The sequence below is a fragment of the Engystomops pustulosus genome, chromosome 2 (assembly GCF_040894005.1).
Source record: "Engystomops pustulosus chromosome 2, aEngPut4.maternal, whole genome shotgun sequence".
NCBI lineage: Eukaryota > Metazoa > Chordata > Amphibia > Anura > Leptodactylidae > Engystomops > Engystomops pustulosus.
The window spans coordinates 248,326,448-248,346,218 of NC_092412.1; the positions used below are offsets into that span (position 1 = coordinate 248,326,448).

The 19,771-nt window shown below is 43.2% G+C and overlaps 1 protein-coding gene across 1 annotated transcript in view; it reads right to left on the bottom strand.

Moving 5' to 3' along the window:
* KCNJ6 (potassium inwardly rectifying channel subfamily J member 6) overlaps window positions 1-7,140 on the bottom strand; it is a 195,006-nt gene extending 187,866 nt beyond the window's left edge. Inside the window, exon 1 of the mRNA XM_072138756.1 lies at window positions 6,822-7,140. The gene's annotated coding sequence lies outside the window, so the exon portion shown is untranslated. The remainder of the gene's footprint in view (window positions 1-6,821) is intronic.
* Between the last annotated feature and the right edge of the window lie 12,631 nt (window positions 7,141-19,771).

Genomic DNA, 19,771 nt, shown 5'->3' on the forward strand with positions numbered 1-19,771 from the left:
ACATTCATCTGTGAGTGTCAAGAAAATGAATGTAAGATCCCATTTACAGAAAAAAATTCTAGGTGTCTTGTCCGTACCCATAGCGGTACCTAAAGTCAGAACAGGAAATAATGGAGGAAACCATGCTGTCCCCTATTCTGTAATATCAGCTGAATGTTTGGCAGATGAGATGTTTCTCATTGGTTTCTATAAGATAGTGAGCATGCTCAGTGATACTCTGTAAGGGATACGGGCAAAGGATGTACAAAGTGGCCCAACATTATCACCTATTTTATAATAAATTATGATGCAATGATCCCAGTACATACAACACAAGTGGGTTCAAACCAACGGTGGGTCCAAAAGTCAAACTAAAACTTGTACATTGTTCTTTAAAGGGCACCTACCACCACGATTCTACCTATAGAGGTAGATCGGGTGGTAGGTGGATGAGTGGGACGTGAGGATAGCCCTTTTTTGGGCTAATCCTCACGTCCCGGCTATCCTTTTTTAAACTTTAATGCCTGTATATGCTAATTTTTTTAAGCGGCTACTGGGGGGTGGAGTAGCCGGACATGAGGCTACTAGTCGCGGCTACTCCACGCCCCAGTAGCCTCGTTCCTCCTCCTACCATGTAATCTTCGGCGTTCTGCACATGCGCAGAACGCGGGCCCACGGGTGCGCCGCCGTAGCTCTTTATAGGTAGAATCGTGGTGGTCGCTGCCCTTTAAGTGAAAAAAACAACTTCCCTTCTTCCCCAAGTTCTGTGACCTTTACTGAGGTCAATTAGACCTGAATATAAGTAATCTATAAGTTAGGGGCAATGTAGTGAGCACGCTCTGTGCAGACATTACTGTGCAAGAGGAAGAAGGGAAGGAGATTTCTTGCCCAGTGACCGTACCCATGGCAGGACCTAAAGTAAAAACTGCAGATGCTACTCTTTTCTTTACCTGATTATAGAATAAACCTTGTCTCCTATGCTGTAACATCAAGTAAGGACATTTGCTTTATAACTGGACACCAGTAGCCTTCAGAAGAAGACCTCTCATTGGTTTCTATAAAAGAATGTAGTGAGAAGTCAAACTGAACCTTGTACATTTTTATAAGTGAAAACAAGAGAAATTTTCCCTTTTTCCACAACTTCTGAAACCTTTGCTAAGGTCATGACCCTGAATACAAGTAACCTATAAGTTAAGAACAATGTAGTGAGCAAGATCTCTGCAGGAGGAAGAGTGAAAGCTCCAAATCCGTACCCATGGCGGGGCCTAAAATCAAAACTGCAAATATTACTCTTTTCTTTATGTGATTATGAAATAAACCATGTCCGCATATTCTGAAACACCAACTTGCTTTGATTTACACCTGGATATAAGTAAGCTCCAGAATAATAGCACTCATTGGATGACATAGATGAGTGTAATGAGCATGCTCAGTTATAGGGGAAGGATGTAAACGTGTTGCATCACCGTTACCTATTGTCAATGAGCCTTAAGATTTGTAATAGATCTTGATACAATGCCCGCAGTGTACACAGCCCGTGCTGAAAAGTTATGTATCAGCCTATTGTAAGAGCTCAATAATCACCATTAGAATGTGGAAAAATTCCGGATTTTTCCAAATATTAATTACATTGTTACAATTATCATAAATGTACAAAAACAAATAAATAAAGCAGGTAAGTTGTTCATTATTGATACATGCAATGTAACAGAAACCTCACTGACCTGACGAACAAGAAAGAACAGCATAGCGCCTACTAGTGGCAATGGCAGTTACAGCCTTCTTATCACTGCAGTCCTATCAGCGACACCCAGATATCCCGTACAATGTGTCCCTTCTCATATCTACTGTAAGAATGAGCGGCTGATGGGATATAATGGGAAATAATTCCGCACGCAGGACAGAATAAATGACTTTCCTGCCCGTCCGGGCTGCCAGGGTAAATAAAGCGAGATACGGGTGATTACACATCGCCGCCGTAATAAAGAGACATTAATTAAAACATATGTCCCTGTGTACAAGGAAGAATTATCAGTAATGTCCGATAATGGAAAGAGACATCATAGACAATGGAGGGGAGATTATTAGGAAAACATGAAATTCATGGGAATTATTATTACATCAAAGGAGTTCTTTATTTGTTTCTTTTTAAAGCTGTTCAAATCCAGAAAACTCAACCAATGAGGAAACCATCAAGAAATATAATACATTTCTCCGCATTTATTCTATCTCTACAGCAAAGAATCAACACTGTGTACATACGTGACATTATGATAATGATATTCATCTCTTGCGACTTTTCATTCAGGCGCAAAAATACTCCAGTCCGAAGGTGAAATTATCTGAGAAGTAACACTGAGCCCCTGTGCAGAGCAGCTCATCCCCAGCAGCAGAGCTCAGCCAGACACTAGTACAGATAATACAGACACTGCAGACACTAGTACAGATAATAGATACATTAGATACATTGCAGACAGGAGCTGCAGACTCTATTTACAGTTCATCACCTTCTATTTACAAAACATTCTGCAGAATCCTGAGCTCAGAGCAAGAGCAAGAGAAGTTTCAGAATGTTGTAGAATGTTGCAGATACTACAAACAAGTGTCCCCCATGTAATTCTGCACAGTGTCTGAGGGGGATACTGTGCAGAATTACAGGGGTGCAGCAGGAGGCCAGCACTGGGGGATCCCCTCCAGGAGAAGCCACTGCTGAGGAGGTCACTGGGTGCTGGGTGTCACACACCTGGGTGCTGCTGTGAGTGTTATCTCCATTCTGGGCTGTGGGAGAAGCAGAGAGGAGCTTGTAGCAGGATCACATGTAAGTGCCCGAATCTAACATTGCGCCTAAACTGCGCCTAAACTGTGTTAAAGTAAAGTGATTAATAAGAGGCAGGAAATTACCTTATCACAGTTGGTGATAATTCTGGCAAAACAGTGCGCCAGAATTTAGGCCGCAACTACTACACTTAGGCGCACAAAAGTTATAAATGTGGCCCAATATCCATATAAAATCTGCCTGTTCTATCTGATACATTTTTACCTTTGTATCTATCCTGGATTCCACCTACACACGTGTTCACAGATTCTTCCCACCAAAACATACTTAATATCAACAGTTTCCATAGTGATCTGTCACACGTGCTGTGGACCCCCCTGGTTGTACCCTGTGCCCCTCACCCATCACTATGGACGTCCTGTGGATAGTCACACATGGGAAGAGGTCAAGTTTTCTCAGTTGCAATTTGAAGCCAAAACACAAAACACATTTTAAAAAAACTTTTCCGCACTATAACTGCGAATAATAAATCTGCATAAATTTAAAAAACTACAGAACATGATATCTACAGGAGATCAACCAGATGACAAACTCAGCTCTGCCACATCTGTATCAGCAGGGAGGCTCTGAATGTACAAGTCCGGTCCGATCTCAGCACTGTCCGTGGTGCTGAAGCTAGATACACCCTGTAGGGCTGGTGCACCCCTATAGCAGGAGTCCTGGGGTGTCTACAGATGTGGAGGGGGGGGGGGGGCATACATTATTATAGCAGTCAGGATAAAGTCATCTCATTGGCTATAAAGTTTGTGAACAGATAAATAAGTGTGCATGGTATCACCTTGCCATATGCAACACCAAATAGAAAGAGCGCCCCCTACTGATTTATAGACAATGCACACAGATGCATCTCACAGGATGCAACATGGGAAGGAGACTTGTTCTATGTTTACTTAGTGACATTAAGATTATCATAAATGACTCCAAATAGAGGAGCCCATCCCCCATCTAAATATATCAGGGAATGAGAGCTATTAGCAGCGGATACTATCTATTTACTATCTATCATCTATCTATCTCATGTCTATCTATCTATCTATCTATCTATCTATCTATCTCCTATCTATCTCTCTATCTCTCTATCTATCTATCTATCTATCTATCTATCTCATATCTATCTATCTATCTATCTATCTATCTATCTATCAATCATCTATCTATCTATCTATCAATCATCTATCTATCTCCTATCTATCTCTCTTCTATCTATCTATCTATCTATCTATCTCATATCTATCTATCTATCTATCTATCTCCTAATCTATCTATCTCATATCTATCTTCCATCTATCTAATTATCTGTCTCATCTAGTTATCTATCCGTGTCCTTTCCATGTATGTATGTATCTATCTATCTATGGTTCATTATTTATATCCACATACACATAAGAATACTAATATTTCTAGATACGCACCTGCAGACTCGTTCACATAAGCGGACGCACGTTTCTACAGACACATAGAGGGATAATACACACACTCATAGATGCACATACATTCACACATCAGCATATTGTAGAAAGAAACATGTACATACTTACATATACAAATACATACACGTACACATACACACACAAGAGCAGACAGATGTACATATACAAATGTATGTATATACATACACATATACGAGAACCCACATCCATAGACATATACATGCACATTCAAACATCAGAACACATACAAATACTGACAAGCGTACACATATACACATGCATACAGTTACACATACATCCTAAGTATTCACATGCACATATACATAAACTACAGTATACACACATACACATTTGCAAATACACACAATACTGTATACACATAATGTACTTACACACATATGCATACATACTGTACATACACACACAATACTGTATATACACATGTGCATACATAAACACACACAAGACATACTGTATACTGTACACATATACACACATTTATAAACATACAAATAAAACACACACACACACACACACACATAAATGCAACATACACAAATTCAGGCATTCATACACATAATATAATACAGCAATAAATACATAATACTGAATGATGATACAATGTATTACAGTGCATACATCAGGTACGTACACACACAATATTGTATACACTAATACACACATGTTGTAATACACACTCACAAGTACACACACAATACTGTATACATAATGTAACACACTAGTAAATGTATGATACTGAGTACAGATGTACTAATGTAATACACCTAAACATATACATGCATACACACAATACTATATTCACACATCAGGTACAGACACACACAGTATGGTATAGACTAACACACACACACACACTATACTATATACAAATACACACATAATACAGTATACACACATCAGGTACATACACACACACTATGCTATATACACACATCTTGTAAAACACACACACACACACATACCAAAATACATAAACACACAAATACACACATAATACAGTATACACACATCAGGTCCATACGCGTACACTCTATGCTATATACACACACAAATACACACATAATACAGTATACACACATCAGGTACATACACACACACTATGCTATATACACACATCTTGTAAAACACACACACACACACATACCAAAATACATACACACACAAATATACACATAATACTGTATACACACATCAGGTACATACACACACACTATGCTATATGCACACATCTTGTAAAACACACACACACACATACCAAGATACATACACACACAAATATACACATAATACTGTATACACACATCAGGTACATACACATAATACTATATATACACATCTTGTAACACACACATCAACATACATATAACACATACCAACAAACATACACACACACACACAAATACACAGATAATCCCTTATACACACATCATGTAATACTCACACATCATACTGTATACACACATCATGTAATACTCACACATAATACTATATACACACATCATGTAATACTCACACATAATACTGTATACACACATCATGTAATACTCACACATCATACTATATACACACGTCAGGTAATACTCACACATAATACTGTATACACACATCATGTAATACTCACACATAATACTGTATACACATATCATGTAATACTCACACATAATACTGTATACACACATCATGTAATACTCACACATAATACTGTATACACACATCATGTAATACTCACACATCATACTATATACACACATCAGGTAATACTCACACATCATACTGTACACACACATCATGTAATACTCACACATCATACTGTATACACACATCATGTAATACTCACACATCATACTATATACACACATCATGTAATACTCACACATCATACTATATACACACATCAGGTAATACTCACACATCATACTATATACACACATCAGGTAATACTCACACATCATACTATATACACACGTCAGGTAATACTCACACATCATACTATATACACACGTCAGGTAATACTCACACATCATACTATATACACACGTCAGGTAATACTCACACATCATACTGTATACACACATCATGTAATACTCACACATCATACTGTATACACACATCATGTAATACTCACACATCATACTGTATACATACATCATGTAATACTCACACATAATACTGTATACACACATCATGTAATACTCACACATAATACTGTATACACACATCATGTAATACTCACACATCATACTGTATACATACATCATGTAATACTCACACATAATACTGTATACACACATCATGTAATACTCACACATACATCTCGTCACTTATTCATTAATCCCCACAGACAAGTGAAGCCACAAACTTCTGCTCCTGCTCTGCCATCTCTCAGCAGCACAATCTGCAGTATTAATTAGACGCCGCTAATTGCTCTGCTTACAATCCTCTATTCATTACATTCCTATTATTTAGGGAGGTGATAATAGTCACATCCCAGGGATGGGGGTGATCTCATTGCTCGGTTTAGGGTTACCCTGTACATGCAGGGGCTATGGGGGTACCTTGTATGATGTGGGGGTCTCAGAGCCTCATGTTGCTTCTGGCTGTGGCTTCTTCAGATGCAGAAGATGGGATGAGTCCTCAGTGGTCCTCCATCCTGCTGGATGCTCATTGCTTCCATCCCTCTTCCAAAATAGAAAACCACTAGATGAGCCTCCTGCAAGTCCTCATCAGCTGCTGGGTAGGTAAAGGTAGGTGCACAGGGAACAGATCCAAAGCTCTAGTGAGGAAGCCAGGAGCAGGCACAGAGGTAAAGTGCTGGAGAACACGTCTGTAATCTGCAGCTCCACTGACTTGGGCTCCTGCTGGAGGAGGGGGATGCTGCTGCTGCTGTGCTCTGTGCACTCTGCAGACAGCCACTGCCACAGCGACACCTAGCGGCCGAGGAGGAGAAGGCAGCTCCCCATCTCCCTCTACACATGTCACATCCATCAGATCTGGGAGCTTTGATCACCCAACAAAATGATGACTATGCTCCAGACTAATGAGGAGATAGCAGTGATCAGAAACCCGAGAGGGGGAGGGATACAGGAATATTTTACAGCAATTCTATTATTTGTCTCTGGAGCTTGATTTTACAGTAATAACTTGTAGGGATTGTTATTATTTTTATTGACAACTACAACACCAACGTAATCCGCAGGGCTGTATAGAGATCTTAACCACTGAGCCACCATACAGACTGTAGCAGCTGCAGGAGGTGCAATGGTGGGAATTATAGCAAGAATGGATAGAAATTTGGAACAAGAGGAACAAGAGGATGTTCAAAGGTAGGAATTAAAATAGAGATGGGTAATAGATCTGCTGATGCAAGTTAATAGTGTTTCCCACTGAGCCACTAAGATGTCCAGAATGGACAAGAAAATGGACAAACTCACTCCAATCATTCACCCCCTAGTGACCCCCGCAGCTTCCTGTCACATTGTGCTCCTAGCTCCCCCTTACGTTGTGCCCCCCCCCCCCAAATTGTGGCCCCAGATCCTCCCCACATTGTGAGCTCCCCTCCTCACACAGCTTCCTCAGGGGTCAGGCGACTGTGCTCCTGACTTATTGTTGGTGCTATGATCCTGATTATGCTGCTGACTGATTCCTTAGCCTGTCACATCCTGACTGCGCTCCTAATGTATTCTTAGTGCTATGATCCTGACTGCATTCCTGCCTTATTCCTTAGCCTGTCAAATCGTGACTGCGTTGCCGACTCATTCCTGGTGCTATCATCCTGACTGTGCTCCTGACTTTTTCCTTAGCCTGTCAAATCGTGACTGCGTTTCTGATTCATTCCTGGTGCTATCATCCTGACTGATTTCTTAGCCTATCACATTACAACTGCGCTCCTGACTCATTCCTAGCGCTATGATCCTGACTGCGCTCCTGACTCATTCCTAGCGCTATGATCCTGACTGCGCTCCTGACTTTTTCCTTAGCCTGTCACATCCTGACTGTGCTCCTGACTCATTCCTCCTGCTATAATCCTGACTGCACTCTTGACTTATTCCTCAGCCTTTCACATCTTGACTGTGCTCCTGACTCATTTCTGGTGCTATGATCCTGACTGTTTCCTTAGCCTGTCACATCCTGATTGCGCTCCTGACTGTTTTCTTATCCTGTAACACCCTGCCTGTGCTCCTGACTGAATTCTGATGCTATGATCCTGACTGCACTCCTGACTGTTTCCTTATCCTGTAATATCCTGACTGCACTCCTGACTGTTTCCTTATCCTGTAATATCCTGACTGCGCTCCTGACTGATTTCTGATGCTATGATCCTGACTGCACTCCAGACTGTTTCCTTAGCCTGTAATATCCTGACTGCGCTCCTGACTGTTTCCTTAGCCTGTCACATCCTGACTGTGCTCCTGACTCATTCTACTTCTCCTCCTAAACTGGCTGTAGCAGAACAGTGGCAGGGCAATTTAGCTAAGATAGTTATTGGGTTTATGGTAAATTCCATGGGGTAAAGGGCGGAACAATAAACAATGTTTGCGATCCTGGTGATCGAGCTCCTACCTGCAAACCTGGTGGCTTTTTTGGGACACTGAGCCACCAGCCCATAAGTTCCAAATATCCCTGTGAGGTTCCCTTTAAGAGTTTAATAGCTGTTTGTGGCGTTAGAAGGATCGGTGCCGGTGATGATCCTCGCTCTGTCCGATCACATACAGTTTTGTGTCAATATAAGAAATAATTTGCTCCATAAATAGCCCCATAAATGTGTGAGTAATGCCGCCACATACTCCGGCTATCTCGCTCTCTACGGATGACATTGAGATCAGTCACACAATTTACTACTATAACGTGAGATGTGCTAAATAGGAACTTTTGACCCAGACCGGCACTTGGCGACTCTCAGACATGTCTGTTGCTATCACTTAGCGGATATATTGAGAAGATCTGGTAATCCTTAGTGACATTTGTAGCCATGGGAACAACCTGTGGAGTGCCATGTATTGTTAGGAATACCTTACTCCATGTCTGGCAGCTCAAACTCTACGTGATGATTTAGGGCAAAAATTGTGGACACCCGACTTACAGACAACCCCTAGTTAAAGACGGACCCCTCTACCCACTGTGACCTCTGGTGATGCTCTCTGGATGTTACTATAGTCCCCGGGTGCAATGATCAGCTGTACGGTGTCTATAATGAAGCTTTATTCATAATCCGTGGTACAATTACGGCAAAAAATTTGAAACTCCAATTGTCCCTGGGGTAAACAGCTGACTGTAAGTACTCAATGTTTCTGGGTCCTCTCACCTGAACTGTACTCACCACTCGCTCTACTCTGGCTCCTGATGCCGGTACATACAACCAACGTTGGGAGAGCAGAGTGGAGATAGGTGCTGAAGAAGAGCCAGGAGAGGTGAGCATTATTAGTAATCTGCTCTGGGGTCTCCAGCATTATCAGTGATCTGCTCTGGGGTGTCCAGTATTATCAGTCATCTGCCCTGGAGTCTCCAGCTTTATCAGTCTTCTGTTGTAGGGTCCCAAGAATTATAACTCATCTGCCCTGTGGTCCCCAGTTCTATTAGTCTTCTCTGGGGTCTCCAGCATTATCAGTTGTCTGCTCTGGGTTCTCCATTATTATAACTTGTCACTTCTGGGATCTCCAGCATTATTATTCATCTGCTCTGGGGTCTCCATCATTATGAGTCATCAGCTCCACCATCTCCATTATTTGACATTTGATCTGGTGTTTCCAGCTTTATCAGTCATCTGCTCTGGGGTCTCCATTATCAGTCTCTGGGGTCTCTCATTATTATTAGTGTTTGCTATGGGGTCTCTTTCTTATTATTAGTGACTACTTTGGGGTTTCTATTTTTGTTAGTGTCAGGTCTGGGGAATCCATGATTATTTATTGTCTTCTATTTGCTCTATATTGTTTTTTTTTAATTTTCTGGTCTGGGGTCTGTATTAATTAATGTCTGGATGGAGTATTTGTTGGTGCATCTAGGGTGCTGGTTGCGGGTGCAGTCCCTTGAAGTTGAGTGGTACGACCAAAAATGGACTCCTGATCTAAACTAATTTAAACTCTAGATCAAACATACCCAATTAAAGACCCCATATTCGACCCCTAAGCCCCTAATCAACTACAACCCAAATTCAGACTCCCTAAACCAGTGGTGGCGAACCTATGGCACGGGTGCCAGAGGTGGCACTCGGAGCCCTCTCTTGGGGCACTCAAGCCATCACCCAGAACAAAGGTCACAATTCAGGAATCAAGACCTGAATCAAGGAGGTGTGGACCGAGGTGGATTATCATTGTAGCCCCCTCTCCAGACCTATGATTCATCCTGTTAAGGTGACTTAAGAGGAAAACTACAAAAATAATCCAAATTTCTCGCTTTTCTCCTGTATTGATGTACTGAGGACGCCAATACGTTTGAAACCTGTGAGTCACTTTAAATTGGCATTTGGCACTTTGGTAAAAATATATGGCTTTTACTTGTAGTTTCGGCACTCAGTCCCTAAAAGGTTTGCCATCACTGCCCTAAACAAATACAAAACCCTAGACCAGACTCCTGAGGTTACTCCAGACATTGTTAGGAGGAGACCAGGGAAGATTGATGATAAGCTACTCTCTGCTTTCATCATGTGTCTTTATAGTCTGTTATGGTCCTGGTCTTGGGGGCTTTGAGCTTCCTACAGCCCTGGCCCACGTGTGACCACTGCCCCTACATCGCCCACAGCTGTTCCTCTCTATACAAGTCCTAGAGATGACACAGGTAGCTACATTGTCCCTATTATCATATTTATGGACTTATTATGGTGTTTTATGCTCTTCTTTTATCGTTCTGATGATGATTATGTTGTGTGACTAGTTCTCTCACAAATGAAGTTCATTAATTTTTTTCCCATCCCATTAATCTCTCGGTAATGACACAATGAAGGCGACGTCTTCTCTGCCTCCACCTTTGTCGCAGACGCTCGTTATTGGTGGGAGTTGTGGATATTACACATCACTGACCTAGTTAGGTAACCCCCAACGAGATTAACACTTTCATGCGGAACTTCGATTTCTCCAAAGTTACAACGTGCAATGATCGCCAACTTACGGATCTCCATCTGTTGTAGATATACAACCTGCGGCAGTGAGAGCATGCTGGGAGTTGTAGTCTTATCACATCTTGGTGATCACAGCAAATTATAGTTAACACATTTGTATTAAAGGCTTTTTTTTGTCTCAAAACAATTAAGGACCTATCAATAGAAAAGACGACAACTGATAGGTGAGGGTGTGGCTGACCCGCCAATCCTATGGACAAGGTCAGGAGAACACTTCATAAGATGCCCAGGCCCACGCTGTAGAAGCTGCGTTCTCCTGACCTCGACCTCATCTCTCACCTGCTGATGGCCTCTCCTGGTGCAGGTCATTCATTGTTTGGGGTACAAAAATCTATAGAAATAGAAATCTATAAAAATAGAACTATCTTTAGAGAGAACGTTCAACATCTCTAATTCCTTAACCTTTATCTTGGAATCGGAAAAACATTCTTCGTGTCCAGCACTAAGTTCCCACATCTGGTACTTCCAGTTTTGGTCACTTTGCTTGAGCAGAAGTTTCACGGGGTCGCAGAACCCACTTTGGCCAATGAGTAGCCTCTACGGACCATGGGACTTGATTTCCTATAACCATGAGACTTTCTTTCTGATTTTTTTTTGTCCGCAGGGTTGAGGAGGTCAGTCATTAGCTAAAGTAGGTCCTATGACCCCATGAAATGCATGGCTGGATGTAGTGCTGTGGAAACGTCCTGGAGTGACCGGAGAACTGGAAGCCGGAAGGGTATGCTTTCTCTTTTTGCCTCCCTGCCCCAGCTGTCTAGGAGGTTTTCCAGATTTCTTGTAAAAGCCCTTTAATGCAATCTCTAATTCACAGAATGAGGGACAATGTACTAATCAAATCAGTCGGAGATACAGGGGTTAGTATTAGTGGATAACATGGTGACCGGTCTGACCACGGGCACCCCCACCAATCCCGACAATACGGACCACCACACCACTTTTCAGCAGGAAAACCCCCAGACCATGCTTCCCTAAATAGTGAGAGTCCAGGTTGTCAATTTGTTGTCAGTGCTTTGGCAGCAGATTCTCATCCCGAGTAAGTGATTACCAATATTACCACCAGGTCATTGCCGTGGTCAGAGCCCATAAAGCCAATCTAGGTGATGAATCTTATCTTAATACAAGCATAATACAATACAAGATAGGGTCTATAGGTTTGTTCTTAAGTTGAATTTGTATGTAAGTCGGAACCGTATATTTTATCATTGTAATCCCAGCCAGAACTTTTTTTGGTCTCTGTGACAATTGGATTTTAAAAATGTTGGATTGTCATAAGAATCAATATTAACACTAAAGCTTCATTACAGACACCTGTGATAACTGTTATAGATGATTATTGTAGCCTTGGACTAAAGTACAGTAAATTACCAATATCCAGAGGTCCGTTTGTAACTAGGGGTCGTATGTAAGTCGAGTGTTCTTAAGTAGGGAACCGCCTGTATTAGTGTCCGGAGAATCTCCTCTAAATTTAGGTGGGTCTACTCAAGGTTTGTACACTGGAACAGAGGGCTTCTAAGATCTGAGGGAGCCATGTAAATCTGCGACTGGTAGCTCCCCCTAGTGGTGGTCTGAATATAAGATTTTTTATATGAGAAGTATGAAAACTAGGAGAAATATAGAGTAGGCTTTGGATCCAAGGACTGTACAAACTAAGCTACTAAACAACTAATAAAATGCATCCGTTAATTTAATGCTATGTGAGGGGGTAGGGAAGTGACTACCATAATCAGAACCCAAAATGTAATGTATTCCATTACATAGAATGGCCCATGTTTATCAAAAAGGTGCAGTTTCCGGAAAGAACCTTCATGTGCAGAAATTTGTGTTTTGTTGGGTATAGTGCAGCCGCAACACAAATGTCGCGGACACTTCTTAAATACATATACAAGCAGTTTGCAATATCAGACAAAAACTGGCGCAAACACTTTGGTAAATATGGGCCATTGTGTGTATGCACAGGGTGAGTGAAAAGTACTAGGACGCCCTTTTATGTCATAAATTATATAAAAAATTATCCGAATCCCCCAGCAAGTAATGGGCAAGGGGGGTGTGTGTGTGTCTATATTTAAGGCCTTGTCTGGAACATGGCCACCATCTTGAAAGTCGCCATATTGGATAAAGAGTACGTTTTTCCACTGGGAATGTGGTCACATAACATCAAAGAAGAACAGAATTGACTCAAAATATGGATTGCAGCAATCAGATCTGGCTACAAGTAATCAACACAGAAGCTTCCGTCTACAACACGGAACGTTCCCTGTGATGCACAGCTATGTGATGTGTTGTCTCTGGTGCTGAACGCAGAGCAGAAAGTGCTGGACCCAAATGTTATGATCCTGCAGGAGAATCTATGGAGAATCTCTGCGTTTTGAGACCTGCATGATGTACCAAGTAATCCAAAAAAATATGTACACAGTATGATAAGGGGGCGGAGCATCCATATACCACCCATGATTATTTCTACTCCTAGTATACTTGATAGCGTGCCAGCCTTCATACACCCGCACTGTACATAGGCCGCTCTCTGGCCTTTATCTGGTCTGTGAGCTCGATGAAACAAGAGCGAGCTGCTTCCTGTGTGCGATCAATAAATCTCTAAAAATCTGATTTTCTGTAGATTTGGCTCATTTAGACTCTCTGGATCGATCTGTAGTTTCAACAGATATATAACCCCCATACCATAAAGCGAAACGTGTAAGAATTCTAAGGAAATTGCATTAAGCGCTGTATAAATATAGAAAAATCCATGAAGAAGGCTTGGATAAGGATAGTTGTCTGTTAGGACCCCAGGACCATTACCATTAAAGGGGTTGTACCATTATCAACACTGCAGGGGGTTCTGATGCACAAGTCATCACATCCTTTGAGGGATTACAATGGTTTCTCCTCAAGGCAGACTCCATTTTTTAGAGGGGTGGGCTTGATTGCTGATATATCCCAGCATTCACCAGCTAGCTTGTATGTTATATGCATTGGCCTGAGGTTCTTTAGTGAATGTTATCTGTATTATGTGAAAGGGGAAGAAGAGTAAAAAGTTTTATGAATTTGTGAAAATGTAACTATTTGTCCAGGAGATTTCCCCCCTTCCACTATGCAATGAAAGAATCTAATGATATGGACAGGGAATGCACCATATAGTGGGGGTCTCAGCGACAGAGACCTCTACATGTAATTGTGCCATACTGTGTGTCATTACCATATAACCCTGTAACTCCTCCACATAATGAAGTCCTGTATCGCCTCCAGATCGACATGGATTTTCTTTCAAACAGAAAATTTCAGTCGACGCGGTACAGAAATATATTCATGATCGGTGGCCCTTGCTGTCGACCCCTCTTTGCAGTGACGGGCTGGTCACACGGGGGATAAGGAAAGACATTTTTCAAGTAATTTCTCTGCAATAGACAGCGTGGGCGGACGGAGAGGGCGGATCAGGTCTCAGAGGGGTTAATGAAGACCTAAACACTTGCGTAAAGGGACATAAAACCTACAATCATTACACGGCTCATCCGATGTCCGTCCTTCATATACCACCCACTGGTGAGGTTTTAAAGAGGACCTGTCACCCAATTTATCGGCACTAGCAGCTGCTTACTAAAGTAAGCAGCTCCTAGTGCTTGATCAAACGTCGCAGTGTTAGAGTGATAGCGTTACCGGTACAGTGTAATTGTCGGACAGCTCGCAAAGCTGTCCGACGTATTCATGAGGGGGCGGGGTTGGGGCGTGGCTAGGGGCGGTGACTGCCGGCCTATGGAGCGAGCGGGGCATCCGGGGAAGAGGCAGCGCCTCGGACCGCCCACTCATGAATACATCGGACAGCTTTGCGAGCTGTCTGATGATTACATTGTACTCCGTCGCAGTGTTTGATAGCGTTACCGGAGGTTTCCGGTAACGCTATCACTGTAACACTGGGGCGTTTGTTCAAGCACTAGGAGCTGCTTACTTTAGTAAGCAGCTCCTGGTGCCGAAAATTGAGGTGACAGGTCCTCTTTGAGGGGTTGTACAGGATTAGGGAAACATGGCTGCATTCTTCCAACAGTGCCAGCAAAATTCAAATCACCCCCCACCCCCATAAAATAAATAAACAGGTTACATCATAAACATGTTTGGTATCACCACGTCCCAAAAAGTTTACCATCCATCAAACTATAAAAATTATTCCTGGCAAAGAACCCAATAACGAACATGCCAAAACTTAGAATTTTTTTCCTTTGGACAAAAGACTTACATTTTTTTTAGAATTAGAACATAATGAAACCTAATAATAATGAATTTGGTATCTCTGGGATCGTACTGATTCAATAAATAATTTGTTTCGCTAGTTCTAGTCTTTTTTTTTCCATCTGCTTCTCTGGTAATTTAGCAATCTCACTCTTTCCTTGTGTTAAATGGTTTTTTTTTCTCCAGATCTCTCACCTTAGGGCGAGATCAGAGACTTAAAGGGGACCTACCACCACGATTCTACCTCTAAAGGTAGAACGGGTGGTAGGTGGATGAATGGGACGTAAGGATAGCACTTTTTGGGCTAATCCTTACGTCCCGGCTATCCTTTTGTAAACTTTAATCAGTTGATATGTTAATTTAATTAAGCGGCTACTGGGGCGTGGAGTAGCCGGACATGAGGCTACTAGTCGCGGCTACTCCACGCCCCAGTAGCCTTGTTCCTCCGCCTACCATGTAATCTTCGTCCGAGCACCCGGCGTCTGCGCAGTAGCGCCGGTCTCGGAGCTACGGCCGCGCACCCGTAGGCCTGCGTCCTGCGCATGCGCAGAACGCAGGATATTCGCACGAGGGCGCGCAGCTACGAGGAGCTGCGCGCCGAAGATTACCCGGTAGGCGGAGGAACAAGGCTACTGGGGCGTGGAGTAGCCGCGACTAGTAGCCTCATGTCCGGCTACTCCACGCCCCAGTAGCCGCTTAATTAAATTAACATATCAACTGATAAAAGTTTACAAAGGGATTCCAAAAAGGGCTATCCTTACGTAAGTTACGTCCCATTCATCCACCTACCACCCGTTCTACCTTTATAGGTAGAATCATGGTGGTAGGTCCCCTTTAAAGGACTAGCACACAGGTGATTGGCGCTGGCCACTTCCGGGTTGGTATTTGATCCGGCGGATCCCATTATTCCCCGCTGGATCTTCAAGCCATTTCCCCGTTCCTGTGTTCCTGATCCGTGTGCCAGTTCCTGTGTTTCCTGACGTGAGTCCTAGTGTGCCTTCCTGTGCTGTTCTCCCGCTGTCTCCCCGGGTACTACCTTGGCTGTCACCGCGGGCTAGTCGCACCTGTAGAATGACCTGGTGGCTTCCTGCCGCAGCAAGTCCATCCCGCTTTGCTGTGGGCTCTGGTGAAGACCAGGTGCCCCTAAGACTCCGGTCCTAGGTGTCGGCTAATACCATCTCCCGCGGTGGTCCAGAGGGTCCACAGACTCACAGCCCTGACAATGGCCTTGTATAACAATGGAAACGCAAAAAGCAAAACGGAAAGGGGTAAGTTACACCACTAGGGATAAGCCTTCACTATTAGCATCTCTGGATTACATCATCATGATAGCGCCTCCTCCCCCCGGCCTAGGGTTTTACGCTCTACTCCCAGTTCCCGCTACATCTTTGCGCTATAAAGTTTCCCAGGCGGGGGATAGTTCTTCCTATGATGTGTATAATTGCGCCACTTACAACATTTCCCATGTCATTTTGCTGTCAACAATACATAAAGCTATAAAAGTATACAGCAAATAAGCTCCTATAAAAAAACGTAAGTTGATGAAGCCGCCCCATCGTGCTCAGATTAGCAGACGCCTTCCGCTGCGCTGTTCTCCGTTGCGTTGTGAGCCCTCAGTTTTGTCATTCGGTGAATTATCTCCGTGGAAGCTTGTTGAGCGAGAGAAAGGAGTCGTGATCGTTCCCGCTGAGCGCTCGCAATGTCGCCATGTCGTTCTAAATTCAATTAAAGGGAATAAATCATCAGAAATCAACAAATTATACAAATAACGTTTTCGTTTTAAAAAAAAAAATTAAATCCTGCGTTTTGTCTGAATCCGTCAGATTGTCCCCCGATCCCCCGATTTGTGCCGTGTGAAAGCGGCGCGATTGCGACACAATCCCATCACGTGCAAAAAAAACCCCCTGTTAAATGCGGCGCAAAACGTAAATCGGCGGGAAACCCGACGGAGATGCGGTCCGCGGGCCCTTAGTAAATGTGCCACATCCGGTTTTGCCAGATAGTAATCCAGTAAAGGGGGTTCATAGGTCGTTGTAGGTTGAGGCCCCCGTGATAAATCTCTCCTATTTCTGATGTCGTGACTCCCTGTGAGGCGACGCTTCTGTTTGAGGTAATTAGGACGGTAATTCGTCTTGGATGAGTAGTTTACGGCGCAGGGATTGGACAGACTGAACGACAGACGGTCACAGGGAAAGTGTTTGTGAGTTTTTTTCATTGGTAAATATAAATTCTGAATACGGGATTAATTGTGATTTCACTCTTCTAAGTGATGTCTTCAGCTGTTCATTTCATCTCCCGTGGTGGGTGGTTTCTCTCCCGTGATTAGGGTTACGCTATAGGGGGGTCATTTAAGACATGTGCTACTTTGTGGACCTATCCCTGACCCTACGTCACTTCCCGGGAATCCAAATATTCATAATCTTGGAGTTCTTCATCCATAAAATTGTTACCTCCGTAGTTCCTGACAACTTCAGGCAAAAAGGGTCTCATGTCACGGCCCTCATCTGACTACGACAACAAGCCCTGGCAGGATGGATCTTCTTCAGCTGAAGATCTTCTGCTTCTTCCTTTGATTTAATCTTCAGCTTCAACTTTCCTCTCCACCATGACAGGTTGCATGAAGTCACACCCTGTTTTAAGGGGGACTGGTCTACCATGTAATACTGGCAAACTATGGTTCATACCCTCCCACACTTTTGTCCTGGTTTCTGATACAGATTTCAGTAGATAGGTAGCCCCCGCACATGTCCCCCAGTAGATAGGTAGCCCCAGTAGAAAGGTAGCTCCTGCACATGACCCCCTGTAGATAGGTAGCCCCTGCACATGACCCCCAGTAGATAGGTAGCTTCCGCACATGTCCCCCAGTAGATAGGTAGCCCCTGCACATTCCCCCCAGTAGATAGGTAGCATCCGCACATGACCCCCAGTAGATAGGTAGCCCATGCACATTCCCCTCAGTAGATAGATAGCCCATGCACATGACCCTCAGTAGATAGATAGCCCATGCACATGACCCTCAGTAGATAGGTAGCCCATGCACATTCCCCTCAGTAGATAGGTAGCCCATGCACATTCCCCTCAGTAGATAGATAGCCCATGCACATGACCCCCAGTAGATAGGTAGCCCATGCACATGACCCCTCAGTAGATAGATAGCCCATGCACATGACCCTCAGTAGATAGGTAGCCCATGCACATGACCCCTCAGTAGATAGATAGTAACAGCACATGCGGCCCAGTGTATATACAGCACAGCAAAAAAAAATATTTATACTCACCTACCTGCTCTCTCTTCCACCAGCACCTTCTCGCTCCCACACTTCAGGGCGCAGGTGGATGCTGGGATCCACTCCTCCCAGGTGCCATCACCTACGCAATGACAGTGGCTGCACCTAGGTCGAACAAAGTGCGCATGTAGTGGTAACATTGCTGCCTGTGTCCAGTGATCAGCGCTGTGTGTGACATAGACGGTTGATGTTGGTTGGTTGGTTGCAGATTGGATGATGTTTACCGCTTATCTCTAACTTATTAACATTCATATAAATATTTACACTGGAACAGTAAATGAATAAGCGAGACGCTGACGCGCAAAACTTTACTGCATGCGCTGATTACTACAAGGGGAATATTCCCAATTAAAGGGATTTTTTTTTTATCTCCGCCAGACCTAAAGAACACTATTATCGCCGCAGTTCGTCAAAGTGCGATCCATAAATTAGTATCTACTCGATCCGCACATTTCAATGACAATGTGATATGAATATTGTCATCCCGTCCCTTAATCCAGTAGTCCTCCACGTAAGGCGGTAATTAGTTCCCCCTTCGTGGGACGGCATTGATTATTCTATGCTAATTCAATATAAATAATGGAAAACACAATAAAGACTAAATAAATATTTATGCGCAGTCGGATTTAGCATAAATGAGGAGATTTATTGCCACGGGCGCTATACCGCCGCTTGTCAGAACCTTTCAGTGTCTTCCTGCTCACTCCTGCCGTATTAACGGCATTGATTGCTCTTAATCAGTAATTAAAAGTTTAGCCCTTAAATGATACATTAAGGGTTTCTATCTGCATTTGGACCCTAGGACATGTGTAGAGGTGCAGAGTAAAGACGACCATATACTGTACATTAGACAAATATCGGCCGGGCCCAGAGCGTTGGGCCCATAGTG